This window comes from Fukomys damarensis, unplaced genomic scaffold (assembly GCF_012274545.1).
Source record: "Fukomys damarensis isolate Sample0158 unplaced genomic scaffold, DMR_v1.0_HiC HiC_scaffold_10, whole genome shotgun sequence".
Taxonomy (NCBI): Eukaryota; Metazoa; Chordata; class Mammalia; order Rodentia; family Bathyergidae; genus Fukomys; species Fukomys damarensis.
Genome location: NW_022900922.1, coordinates 13,101,553 through 13,115,479, shown reverse-complemented (window position 1 = coordinate 13,115,479; position 13,927 = coordinate 13,101,553). Strand labels below are relative to the sequence as shown.

At 48.2% G+C, this 13,927-nt stretch overlaps 1 long non-coding RNA gene across 2 annotated transcripts; it reads right to left on the bottom strand.

Annotated features, from left to right (window-relative positions):
* Positions 1-561: 561 nt before the first annotated feature.
* Positions 562-13,312, bottom strand: LOC117285458. Of its 2 annotated transcripts, none has more exons than XR_004516484.1 (3): positions 12,850-13,312; positions 2,510-2,585; positions 562-1,590 (listed from the first exon to the last, which is right to left on the bottom strand). It is a non-coding gene; the product is annotated as an uncharacterized LOC117285458 (long non-coding RNA). The 2 variants fall into 2 exon arrangements; XR_004516485.1 differs by having other exon boundaries at positions 2,521-2,585.
* Positions 13,313-13,927: the final 615 nt, after the last annotated feature.

The window sequence follows — 13,927 nt, the reverse complement described above, 5'->3', positions numbered from 1 at the left end:
TTTATTTTGCAGTGCCAGGGATCAAACTCAGGAGGCAGTCAGCGGCACCACTGAGCTAAATTCCTAACCCCACACTATACATAGTTGTCAGTGTTCTTCACGCATCTCTCTCTCTTTTGGGTTCTCCCTCCAGTCGGAGATGACTTCTTTCCTTGTTCTTTCCCATACTGTGTTAGTCAGCTTTACCGTGCTATAAGGAAATTCCAAAGAGAGAGAGAGAGAGAGAGAGGGAGAGAGAGAGAGAGAGAGACAGAATGATTCATGGATCCAGAGATCACGTCCATGTCGGCTGGCTCCGAGGCAGAATCATCACAGTGGAAGGGCACAGCCGAGGAAAGCTGCTCACCTCATGGCAGCCAGGAAGCAGACAGAGAGAGGCGGGAGAAAGCATAGAAAAGGGAGCGGGGCCAAAATATATCCTGCAAAACCACACTTTCAGTAACCCGATTTTTTTTTTTTTTTTTGAGACAGGGTCTCACTACATAGTTCAGACTGCCCTGGAACTCACTGTGCAGCTCAGGCTGGCCTCAAACTCACAGCAATCCTCCTGCCTCAGCCTCGCTAGTGCCGGGACTACAGGCGTATGCCACCACGCCCAGCTTTCAGTGACTCAGTTTATCTAATTAGGTTTCATTAAGCCATTGATCTATGAACACAGCAATGAATTGGCCCACTGATGAAGTTACAGCTTTGTGATACAATCACTTCCCAAAAGTCTCCCCTCTGAACAGAGCTGCACTGAGGACCAAGCCTCAACACATGAGCTTTCAGGGGACATTTTTTATCGAATTATAGCACTCACCAGCAGGGTTTCTCTGTGAATGTTACCATCACTTTCATTATTAATTCTTTCAAAAGCATGTCTTGATAGGTTTATGCTTACATGGTCTACATTCAACTTCCCTCCCAGACAGTCCCATGGCCATCCAGTTCCATTCTCCAGTGGCCATCCACTACTACTTTTCTTTTTTACTGGAGACATTTTATGCACATGATTAAAAGATTAAATTGACGCAAACTAGAACCATGATAACAAGTTGGCACCAAAACCAGAACTGAAAGTGGGTACTCAGAAAAAAATCAGGTCTGCTTAGCAGCCAAGATCATGAGATTCAATGGAAAGTTATCACCTGGTCCTTTGCATGATTCAGAACAGAGCCACAAGGTACAGGCTGCCCGCCCTTGGAGGAAACTAGATGCATTATGGTGAATACCAAGACAGTGACATGGGACTGTGGGGGGAGAGCCCCAGGACCCTTAATGGACCTGTCTGTAGAGTTCTGCTAGACTCCCCGAGGGCTCCAAGGAGGCAGGGGATCTGCTTTCTGGATGAACATAGAGCTAAAATGTATGTTGAGACACTTGGAGGACTGTAGGCATTTTGTTTTCTCACTGACCTGATCAGGGATCGATGAGACATATTAGCTTAGGAAATATCACAGTAGCTCTCTGCCTGGTGGTCCATTGGGAGGGTTGGGTTCTGGTCAGAGCAAGGTCAGCCCACTCCTTGGGTTGTCCTGAGAGTACTTACTTCCTTTCTGGAACATGGCCGGTCTGTCCATCTATGAGACCAAGGACCGGGTTGAACCACTGGAACATGAAAGGAAGTGATTACCTTACTCTGCTTTGTGCTGCCACAACACAATATCACAATCTGGGTAATCTATAAGAAACAGCAAGTTATTTGTTCACAGTTCTGGAGAGTGAAAGTCAGTATTAAGGCACTGGCAGGTTTGGTGATTATGATTCCAAGATAGAGCCTTAGTTACTGCATGCTCCAGAGAGAAAGAATGCTTTGTTCTCTCACAGTGGATGGTAGATGGAGAAAAGGGGACAAACTAATTCTTATGTAAGAGCATGAATTCCACCCAGGAAGTCTTAGGCCTTGTGCCCTAAACACCTCTTGAAGGTCCCAGCTCAGTTGGACATGGCGCTATAATCCCAGCTTTTCGGGAGTCTGAGGCAGGAGGAGCGCAAGTTTAAGTCCTGCCTATAAAGATCTTGTATTTTATTATTATTAAAAATAATAATATTAAGGGGCTAGAGATGTAGGTCAGTGTGAAGATGTTGGATTCAAGCCCCAGTACCACACACAAAAATCCATCTCTTAAGACTGTTACAATGACAATTTCAACATGAATTGGAGGGTTTTTTTTTTCAGCTTTAATTGAGTTTATTGGTACATTTTAGGGATACAGTGCAGTTACATTCATTGTTGGGATCTTGGACCTCTACATGACAAGTCTTGATTCTCATTATTTTCCCCTTACCCCTGCCCTCCCTTCACCCCCTCCTCCCCTCCCCATCTACAAACACTTTATTTTCATCTTTCCATTATCTCACATTTTTTTCTTTTCCCTTATTGGAGGTTTTTTTTTAACTGTTGTTATTTTGGGATACTAATGATTGAACCCAGGGCCTTCTCACTAAGCAACATCCCCAGTCCTTTTTGAATTTTTTATTTTGAGATAGAGTCTCATTAAATTGCCAAGGCCAAACTCAAACTTACCCTCTTCTTACCTAAGCTTCTCTCAATACTGAGAATACAGATGTGTGGCACCACCTCTGGATTTCAACTTTAGTTTCTGAGGAGACAAATAGTCAAACAATTACTGCCATCTGCAGAGGGGACTATATTTTAGTGACACCGACCATGGCTCAGAGATAATCCACGTTCTTGACCTCTATGCTTATTTCCTTCTACAGGTTGCCTTGAAGAATGCTATCCACCGCTAATAAGCCAGTAAAACCACCACTAAACCAGAAGCCAGCCTTAAGGGAGAAGTAGCTATTATTGATTCCAATACTGAGAATATTCAACAAAATGTGCAGAAACAAAGGCTAAGGATGACCTTGCTTTCTGTTTCCTTTTAATTAGGTGCCAATTGAAAGTTACCATGAAGTTATAAAACTGTGGCCCCTCAGGGTCTCTCCTGTACCAGTCAAACGGCCCAAGACAACCCTTCAAGTTCCCAAGAGAAAACAAATGCAGGCTTCTTTCTTCCTTCCTTCCTTTCTATCTATCTTTCTTTCTTTTTATTTATTTCCTCTCTCTCTCTCTCTCTCTCTCTCTCTCTCTCTCTCTCTATTTTTCTTCCCCTTTAAATGACACTTGGCAAGACTAGTTCATTTGTCATAGAATGATCTGAGCCCTCTTTTAATCTTCCCGTGAAAACTTGTGTACTTTGGGAGCCAGAGTCACATGAATCTTCGCCTGGCGGAAATGTAAATGTTTTGAGAAGGCTGTGCGTTTCCGAGTTTGAGCTATGGCAGAGATTGAGGGGCCTGAGGATGAAGAATGCCGTGCATTGATGCTCTGAGCAGGTCCTGACGCTGATGAGTCACAGATCCCTCCTTCCCCAGCAGACACACTTCCTGCCACCTTCAGGAGACCCTGGGCTTAGGAAGCCATGGAGAAGCCAGCTTCGTTCTGATTGAGGCCCTTATGCCACAGGACTGGGGGGATAGAAGAGTCCCTAGCTTAACTCCAAGCACTAGTTCCCACCATTACTACTCCTTTGCCCCCTTTGGGGTGGGGTTGGGGGTGTACGAAGGTGAAGTTAGCTCCCTTGTGAACTCTAAACTCTGCCTGTGTGACTCAAATGGACAGTTTTATGTATCCCCAGGACAGAGCCCCATGTCTGGCAGCCTTCTTGGCCTAAGATGGAAGAAAAGGATAGAGAGAACAGAGCTCCAGGCAGAGACTCAGACAGCTAAGTATGCAGGGACTCTGGCTGACTCCTGCCCTCCTGCTGTTGTCCAGTCCAGTGGGTCCGCTAGAATATCCACTGTCCACTGCCATTAGATGCACAGGGAGCGGGGTATGGGGTTGCAGTGGGCACTGGCCTTGAAGTCAGAGACTGGACCCCAAGCCCATCCTGCTACTGACGAGCTCTGCAGCTTCCAGCAGTGTCTCGTTTCTGAAGGGTGGCTGTGACACGGCGCTGTCCGCGTCACTGAGATCCAGTGGGGCTCCAGCGATGGGGTGACCAGGAAGTGAAGACCACTGCATCAGGGTGGGCACAGAGGGATTTGGGCCACATACTAGGGCTCAGCAGAATCAAGACTCATCTGGAAATGTGAAAATCCTGATTATCAGCAACTGTTAGTATGTTAGACCCGGGTGGAAACTTAGTGATTCTTTACTCCAAGTCTGAGAACCGAAGGGTTGTCTAGGGCCATTCGACTGGTACGACAGAGACCCTGGTGGGGGCACAGGTCACAGACTGGATCCATTTCCAGGCAAGGAGTCCCTGACTGTGCAAGGGGATACAGAGTCTTGCCTACTCAGGGTACAGTGCCTGAGGCGACTGGTAGGTGTTAGAGCTGAAGAGCAGGATTCTACAATAGAACAAAGGCCCCAAGGAACTGACCTGGAGGGGTCCAGGAGGGAACTACTATCCTATTTATTGTGGAAAGTCCTTTAGCCTTATGAGCAGGGGTGAGCCCTTGGCCCCCTCTCCCAACTTCTAAGCTGCCAGAGGATCAAAGATACCAGAGAGTGGCAACTGTTTAGGTGGGAGGGAGCGGTGAGTCACAGGCTGTCTTTCTCCACAGTGAGTTGCTCTGGTGGAAAAGTGTAGGTGTGAAGGATGTGGATAAAGGCCTAGGAGGGAGAGGTCTTGACTTGTCAGCAATGCCAGGGCTGCTCAAGTAGCCCAGATGAAGGCAGAAGGACGTGGGAGATGGGTGCATAGGGAGCCAGGCACCAGACTGGCAGAACTGGCCCTCTTGTTTCTGCAGCTTTGGATGCGTGCAGGCCCAGGATCTGCTTTGACACAGCTGACGCCTGGAATGCTAGTCACCCCGGAGACAACTGGGATGGGCAGCTGTGCTCTTGCCACCTTAGGAATGTTGGAAACGCTGGCCTGGAAAGGAAAATGATCTCTCAGGCTCTCAGATTTCCTGCTGCCCTGGTGTCCCCAAACCACCAGGTCTTCAAGCCTCCCCCATATCTGTGCTCCTTGTGGCTTGGCTTTGCTCCATGCTGATGATGCTTCTCCCTGCCAACCACCTCATCAATGAAGCAGGGCATGTGTTCTAGTACCATAACTCAAAGGAGACAGTTGTTGCCTTTGTTCTTCTGGTCTGCTGGACACAGTGTGGTGCTGGAGGATGGAAGAGGAATGTTGGAGTCATAGGTCTTATGCGCAGAAGGGGCTGTGGGAGGAATGGGAAGCCAGGGAGGGGAAAGACAGCCCTCTGGCCTCCTCAGACTTACACCTGACCAAAGCCCTGGGATGAAGCTAATAGAGAAAGTCATCAGCACACAGATACTTGCTCAGAAAATGGAGGCCCAGCTCTCTACACACTATTCCCGAGCTGGGCCATCAAGGGAATGGCCACATTCTTTCTGGAAGCAGCTGGTACGCAGGCCTAGAATGAGGCAGCCCTGGGACCACGTCAGAGGGAGAGCCTGGGCCTCAGAGTCAGAGGTGCTGCCCTTGCCCTGGAGTTGGGCCAATCTGAGGGCTGGACTTTGCTAAATATAAGCCATTCATGCCTGCATGCTGTGCCTTGGCTCGGCGCAGATCTGGCACTTTGTATCCTGTGCCTCCTGTGGTGTCTTGTTGGTTGAGCCAGAGCTGACTCAGGAGCAGGGATTTCTCTGCACTCTTTCTGTTGGCTGGGTGCAGTGGAGGGGCCTCCATCATGCGGACAAGACCAGGTGTTAGGCTGTGATGGGAGGAGGGAAGCATGCTGTGAGGGGGTTGCTGCGATCAGGGAGGGTGGACTCCTCTGGGGTGACTCTGCTGGCCCTTTGCTGTCTGCAAAAACCAGGATGTCTCCCAAGCACAGCTGCTTCAATGCCAGGACTCACCTGCTACTAGAGGGTGGGGAACAAGCGGGGTGTTTTTTAACCCCTCGAGTAAAAAGAACTTTTAAAATATATTCATTTTTCAGAAACATAAAAAGAAAGTCACAAAGAAGACATTTAAAAAGTTCACCTATGTCTTTCTCCTTCCGTAACTTTCCAGAGGAAATAAACATATTTTTATATGCAAGTACACACATTTAGGTAAACATACTTCCTTTTATAAGAACAGGGTTAAGTCAATATTTTCTGTCTGATTTTCTTATTTAGCAATGTGTCACAGACAAGTTTCCACAGTCATAGTTACAGACTGACGTGGTCATTTTAATAGCTGCATTTAGAGAAAACATAACTTAACCAAGGGTTTTAAAAAGTTTTCCTGTAAAGGCATAGATAGTACTGTGTACATTTTTGGTTTTGCAGACCAAATAGTTTCTGTGTAAATATTCAATTCTGCTATTGTATCTCCAAAGTTGTCAAAGACAGAACATAAGCCAACAGGTGTGACCATGTAAAATAAAACTTTAATCACAAAAACAGACTCTGGATTGGTTTTGGCACACAGGCTGCCATTTGCCAACTTATGATGTAACCTAACACCTAATGACACACATTTAGGAAGTTTCTAATTTTTTGCCATTAAAAACAACGCAAGAATTAAGACGTGTCATGTATATGCACCAATTTCCCATGAAGAACGTAATAATTTTGTATTAGAAATATGTACAGTTCTAATAAAAATGACTGAAAAAACAACACAAAAATATATATGTATATTAACATATATGCATATCTATATTCACACACTTGCATCATGAATACATATCTGAGCTATGCGTGTCCAGGAGCCATAGGTAAATATGTAAATATATGCATACATATATAGGGACTTGTCCTCTGAGCCCCTAGGGTAAATTGTAGACATATTTTTTAAGGGATTTCAGAGGGAAAGTCAACACCAGGTGTGGTTTAGGAGTACACTTTTGTTAGCAGACCATCTCTGGTACCTGAGCAAATGTTAGGGGTTAGCAGGAGGTCACAGAAGGTAGTGCCAGCAGAAGAAAGTTCTGAGTGAGGTTCTATAGACAAAGAGGGGCACATGTTGCCTGGAAATAAGGAAAGGGAAAAGTTTTAACGCACACGGAGCTGGGAGAGAGGAAAAGTGTGTCAGACAATGGTCCCTGCCAGTGCCATCCATGGGTTGTTGGTTTGGGCCTGGGTTTCCTGGGGTCCTGATGACCTCTTCTGTAAGGAGAGGGCCATCGTGAGAGCTCACATTCAGCCTGGTTCTGTGAGAAGCATGAGTAAAGCAGGAGGGGAAATTGAGCGCATATGTGCACCTATACGATCATAGTAAAACCCCAGTCCCTTAGATCTGCTATTGGCCGGCACAAAACAAGCCTGCATCTAATCTGTTCCATGCTTTGCCCACTGCGACATCAGGGCAGTGCTGGGTGGCCCAGGGCTAGGCCAAGTCACAGTGTGAGTCTGCGGGTGCTATGACAGAACACTGGAGACTGCGTAATTTTCGAAAAACAAAAGCTTATTTCTCACAGTACTGGAGGCTGGGAGTCCAAGACAAAGCAGAAGCAGATTTGACTACCCCTGAGGACTGCTTCCTGCTTGAAGGTAGCGCCTTGGGCTGTACCCTGGGGGAGCACATGTGGTGAATATTGTGTCCTCCCACGGCTTGAGGGCAGATGACAGCAAACTCAGTCCCCTAGGTCCTTTCTGTAGCAGCCTAGGTCCATCCCCACTGGCTCCCAACACCTGGACATGCCCTGAAGCCTGACCATCCAGTGCCTCAGCTGCACTGGGCACTGTTCCCAGCGTGTGGATTGAGGAAGCACTCAGACCAGAGGAGTCCCTGTCTCTGGGGCCTTGTCAGTTCTGTTGTTTGGTTCCAGAAAGGTAAAATGAGCACCAAGCTCTGAAGTCCCCTCCCTTCACCCTCTCAAAGACAGCCTTCCTGAGTTCAGGAGACTTCGCTCTTCTGCGTCCCGCTCCCTGCGGCCTTGCTCTCTGTGAGCCCCTTTGCCCCTCTGTGAGGTGACCTCATTACTTCTGCTGTAGCGTTCCTGAGCATCAGCTCTCCCTTAGCCTGACACCAGCTGCGGTGGCTTCCTACACATTCTCTGTTTCTCTGTCTTCTGCTCAGCCTGACTCTTCAGGGCTCACAGCTGTGGCCACTCAGGGGCCCCAGATGGAACCTGAGGTCGCCTTCCTTCTCCAACCTCCACCTCCACCGTGGCCGCCAACTGCATAGCAGCAGCACCCTTTTCCTTGGTCTCAGGCAGTGCAAGACCTTTTCCTCAGTGGTCCACTTCCTCTCTTGCTTCACTTCAATGAAATCCCAGCCTTGTCAGTCGCTGGGGGTAGACAAGTTGGTCTACACTGAGTCTCGCCTGCATGCAGGTCACTGTGCTAGGAGTCTCCTTCAAGTCTCAGAGGAACTCAGTAGGGTAGGAGTTGATCATTTAATGAACAAGGAGACTGAGGCACGCAGAAATCTCCTCTGATTTGCCTCAGACCCCAGACAGATCTGACTCAAGACCATCATACCCCAGACCACTCTGGGTTATGAGATGCCCTGAACTTCCACTCTGGCTAGCACACTGCCTCTTCCCCTGCTTTCCCTCTGCCCCCTGTCAGTCCCATGTTGCCCCTGAAAGGAACTTCTTATTTTTAGATAAGCATTGGAGGCACTATGGTGCCCCAGAAAGTTTCTATTGTCATGGAGCTTACTTTGTTGACTGGTGACAGATAATCACCAAGCACATAGACCACAAAATTGCAGAGTGATATGTGATACTGAAGAAAAATAAGACAAAGCAAGGAGATAGAGAATGACCTGGGAGTGGTGAGAATTAGGGTAGATTGTTTGAGAAGGCCTCCCTGAGAATATGATACTGAAGCTGAGGCTAAAAGAAGCGGGCCCCAGAAGTAAGGGGATGGTTTATCACAGCTAAGAGGGAAAAGCACATGCAAAGTCCCTGTGGTAGGAATAAACTTGGAGTATTTGAGGAATAACAGGAAACCACATGTGGCAAGAGTTGGGTGACATGCAGGCTAGTATGTAAATGAGCCAGGTTGTGCACTAGGTGGGTCTGGCTAGCCATGGTAAAGACTTTGCCTTTTATTCTGAAGGTGACTGGAAGGTACAAGTGAGGTCAAAGGGAGCGCCAGATCTGTTTTAAAAGGATGGTGTTGCTCCAGGTGAGGAGCAAGCATGCAGGTGGTAGAGCAAGCAGTTAGGATGTTCCTTCTATTTGCTGGGGAAAAACAGAGGGGAGGAGGTGGAAAAAGGCTACTGCATTTGTCATAAGCCTTGGAGGTTAAGCCAGTCTTGCTGAATGTGAGGGGAGAGAGGGTAGCTCAGGATGGCTGGGGGGCTCTGCTCTGAATTTCCTGAAGTGGAGATGGAGCGGGTGGAGCTGGTGGAGCTGGTGCTCTGGAGGAGGCTGAAGCTGGAGAACTACTGTGAGGGCTCTTGGAAAGAGACAGCTTTGCAACCAATGAATGAGGGCATTTGGCCTGGATTTGTCTCCTGAGTCTAGATGACTCTTTTGAGTGCTTTTGCTGCAAAGGAAAAAAAATGGGGTATACTATGGGTTCAATTGTATTCCCTTAAAAAATGTCAAAGACATTCCCTGCAAGTATCTGTGATTGTGACCTTGTTTGCAGGTGAAGTCATTGGACTGAGCCCTGATCCAATGCCCAATGTCCCTAGAAGAGGCAAGCTGGGCACAGAGAGAGATGTGCCCAGAGGGAAGACGACATGAAAAGCCACCAGGGGATGGTGGCCCTCTGCAAATGAGGCAATACCCAAGGCCAGCAGGAGTCAGAGAGACTCGGCTTCACAGCCCTAGAAGGATCCAGCCCTGACCACACATTGACCTTAGACTTCTGGCTTCCAGACTGGGAGACCCTGAACACCTGTTGTTTAAGGCACCCAGTCTGTGGTGCTTTGTTATGGTAACCCTGTAAACTAACAAAAGGAGGTACAGAGGCAGGTGTGGGGTCCAGGGGCCTGCTTCAGAGGGAGATGGAACAACACACTCACAGCAAAATGGACACGATCCAGGGCCAAGAAAAAGTGGGATGTGGGAGACAGAATGTTTGTGTCCTGGGACTTTGCACATGAAACACATGTGGTCACCTCTGGCCGCCACCCACCTGTCCTGGTCTCAGCCGCTGGTTCCATTCCCTGAGCAGGTGTGGGATCTCTGTGCTCACCCAGGTCCTTTTCCCATCTCTGCACCTCTCCTCATTTTACAATTGCTTTTCGGATTCTGCATCTTGAACCCTTCACTGCCCAGCACTCTGGGGGTAACCAGGAGCAGGAGGGGTGCTGAGCCGAGCAGAGAGCCTGGGCATCACATTTATTTACACGAGGGAATGTGAAATCCTGCTGGGCTGTGCTTGGCCGCAGGTTTTAGAACTCCTGTTGGAAAATGGGTCCTAGCGCTTTCCATTTTCCCCATGGGCAGACTTTGCTGTTGGCTCCGTTATCTCGGCCCTTTGGGGCTGTAAATCTACAAAGGCTCCACCAGGTACTCATCACTGGGAGCAGACCCTGTGACTCTGCGGTCTGGGAAGTCTCTTAACATCCCTGACTCTTGGTTTTTCCACAAGTCAAATGGGGGCAGAGCTGCTTTCTCCCTCTTTCAAAGATGAGGGTGTGGAAATGGAGGCCTAGCTACATTTGGAGGCAGGAAACTCACACTATGGTTCTTGGAGAAGAGGATATACACACATGTGACAAGGAAGGGAAGCCTTAGTCACTCATATTCTTTATTCCAAATTTTAATTTAAAATCATGTTCATCGTGGAAAATATACAGAAGATAAAACGCACCTAAGTAAGCATTTCGGGGTGTACGTTTCAGTAGTGTTAAGTACATTGTTGTTGCTCACAGGCAACTATTGCTAGAACTTTTTCATTTTGCCAAACTGAAACTCTGTACCCTTTAAACAACAATTTTCTGTTCCCCCTCCCCCAGCCCAGGAAACCACCATTCTACTTTCTGTCTCTACGAATTTGACTATTTTTGGTGTCTCGTAGAAATAGAATCACACAGTATTTTCCCTTTTGTGCCTGGTTTACTTCATGCAGCATCATGCCCTCGAGGTCCACCCAGGCTGCAGCAGGGGTCAGAATTTCCTTTCTCAGGCTGGATAATATTCCATTGTGCATCTACGACACACTTTGTTCATCTTTTCCTCTGAGGATGGGCATTTAGATTGCTTCCACCTCTGGCTATCACTGAATTGTGCCACTGTGAATGCCGGTGTCCAATTGGAACTCTGAATCTCATCCTGTGTCTCCATTTATTTTCTCTTATATTCTTCACGGAGTCTGTGTTTTTGATTCTTCTTTCGTCTAAGCAACATTCTCAGGAGGCCTTTGTCAAGGGAGCTCAACACAAGATAATTTAAGGTGAGATGGCTTTGGAGTATTTTTCTCAGAGGACCATCTGTTTTATCTCCACTCGACTTTAAAAATGCTGGCACTGTTTTCGATTGAATATGAGGCTTTTTTTTCTCTCTGACATTTATACGACCAAAGGTGGAAAAATAAGACCTTTGCTTATTAACAAAATGAATCAATCTCTTTCCCCCACAGGAACTTGACAACAGGTTAGAGACTGGAGTAAACTTTAGACATCCCTCCGGTGTGGGCTGGGCTGACCTTTGAGTTCAAGTTAAGGGAGACCCAGCCAATTCCACAGAACCCGCGGTCTTGCCAGGGACCAGGATTCTCTGGGTCAGGAGCGCCCTGTTCTGATCTCTCCACACTGTGTAGCCTCTGGAGGGCACAACTGAGGCCGGAGAGGTCACATGTGTTACCAAAGGTTACCCCAGGAGATCGTGGACAAGGGAAAAGCCACGCTCAGCCAGAGCCCTTCCCGAGGCTGCAGCCAACAGATGCTCCAGTGAGGCCTCAAAAGTAGTGGGGCTTAAGACATGGGTTCTTTACTCCCTTTGTCTTTGTCTGTATTAAATGTGTGTAGGGAATTCCCCAAAAGATGGGCAATGGTTAACCCCTCCTTGGGCTGTTTGCATGCTTCCCCTTTGGAGACTGTGGGGCCCTGGAGTTTCCAGACAGCTTGTAAGTCCCTGCCCATGATGCAGGGTCTGTGGCTCAGTTCATGTTTGGGGCAGCCTGCCCTTTCAGTCCTGTACTGCCTCTGCCATTTGCTCAGGGGCAAGAGATACAGAACAAATAAGGTGAAGAAACTGATTGGAAATGGGTTGTAGGGCTAGGGAGAAACTTAGAGATGTGGCCTCGGATGCTCTTTCCAAACATTCTGGGAACGCAGGGCCCAGCTAGGCAACGAGCCAGGAAAGAAGGAAAAGGACAGGGGCTGACTCCTAGCTAATTCAGTGGGCAGCACATAGCGAAGAGAACGCTGTACATGGCCCCTACACAAGTGGGCTGTGAAAATTCTGGACTCTGAAGCTTCTCCCAGTGTCTCATCTTCGGGGAGGGGGGATAAGTCAGAGGGCCTCAGGAAAAACATCATTTTGGGGTGCATGGCACTTGTGGGAGGGGCAGGCTTGGGGGGGCCTCCTCAGTGGCTGAGCAAGCTACTAGGGGGCTGGGAGGCACCTGCAGGTTGTTTCCCAGTCCAAGAGGATGAGCAAGTCAGAGGACAAAAGGTCAAAGGGCACATCAGTGGGGGAGGAAAACAAAACAAAAACAGGAAGTAGCTGCTCAGGGAGTTTCCATAGGAAGGCTGAGAAAGAAATCCTGAGAGAAGGAGAAAAAGGCAGGAAAGGCATCTCCATGACTTCTGGCATCCCTAAATGAGACTGGAAGAGGCCACTCGGGGAGGTGTGGCAGGGCACCTGGCCTCCCAGACCAGAAACTATGGGCCCAGATCCAGTCATCCCCAGCCTTGGAGCCTTGGATCTCCCTTGCCTTGCATCTACATAGCTTTGTCACTTCTGTGTCCCTGCCAGAGGTGTCGTCATGGGCATCCTATTGCTAAAGTGTGAAAAGGGGTCTACAGTAAAACAGAATAACCCTACCTTCGTGCTGTGGTCCACCGATGAAGTTCTGGTGTCCATGGGCAGCAGCAGGAAGAACTGCAGTCACACAGATGAAGCCCTGTGCTCCCCCCTGCCGGCTCTGAGCAGTCACTCAGCCTCCTTTGCCCACTGTGCCTACTTAGCCACTTCTTAGGGACAGATGAGGCAGAGGGAGGCTTCAGGCCTTTCTCCTTCCCTTTCCGAATCAGAGCTACTTCCCGGAGCTGCAGGTAGAGGAGAGGTATGCCCTGTGGACCTCAGCACAGAGGGGGCTGAGCAAGAGCAAAGCTGACACCCTGGGCTGCCCTGCCAGGGCCAGCTGGGAGGTGCTCAGTGCCCCTGATGGGCCTGAATGGAAGAGGTCCTTTGCTCTCAGGAGGAGAGAAAAAAATCCCTAGTTCCTTCCTAGCCCTAGCCTTGTGTCTTGAGATCTTATTTTAGTCCCAGTTATCAAGGAAGTCAGAACTTCATGTGAAAAGGGAAGAATGTGCCAGCCGTCTGCAGCAGCCTGTGTGTAAATGAGTCACACAGCCGCCAGAGGCCAGAGGTCAGCCACCGTACTCAACCATGATTTTGCTCAAAATACACTCAGTTAGGAGGCAGGAAATGGGTTGCAACAACCTCAATTCAAGTGCACGAAAGTTTCCAATTAGGAATTCAAAGAACGTGTTGTTCTTTAATGGAAAAGTGAAGCAAATTCCTTTCATGGGCTTTGCCACCTTCTTGGTGGTCCCTGACTGAAGGCTGATCTGTAGCAGAAATGTGGCTTTCAGTTCACCTGATGAAAGAGAGAGAGCTGCAGAATCTGACTTAATGGAGAGGAAGCTGATTAGACTCTCAGATTCAGGAGCTGGGGGACAATTGCTTGGGCCAAACCTGGTTCACAGCCTGCCTTTGTCAATAAAGTTTTATTGGCACGTGGCCCTGTCCACTTGTTTTCCTACACTCAGTAGCTGCTTTCACAGTTCAAGGCATAGCTCAGTATTTGCAACAGAGTCTATGCCTGGCCAGGGCCCAAAGTTATTCCTTGGATCTTTACCAAAAAAAAAAAAAAAAAAAAAAAAAAAAAAAAAAAACC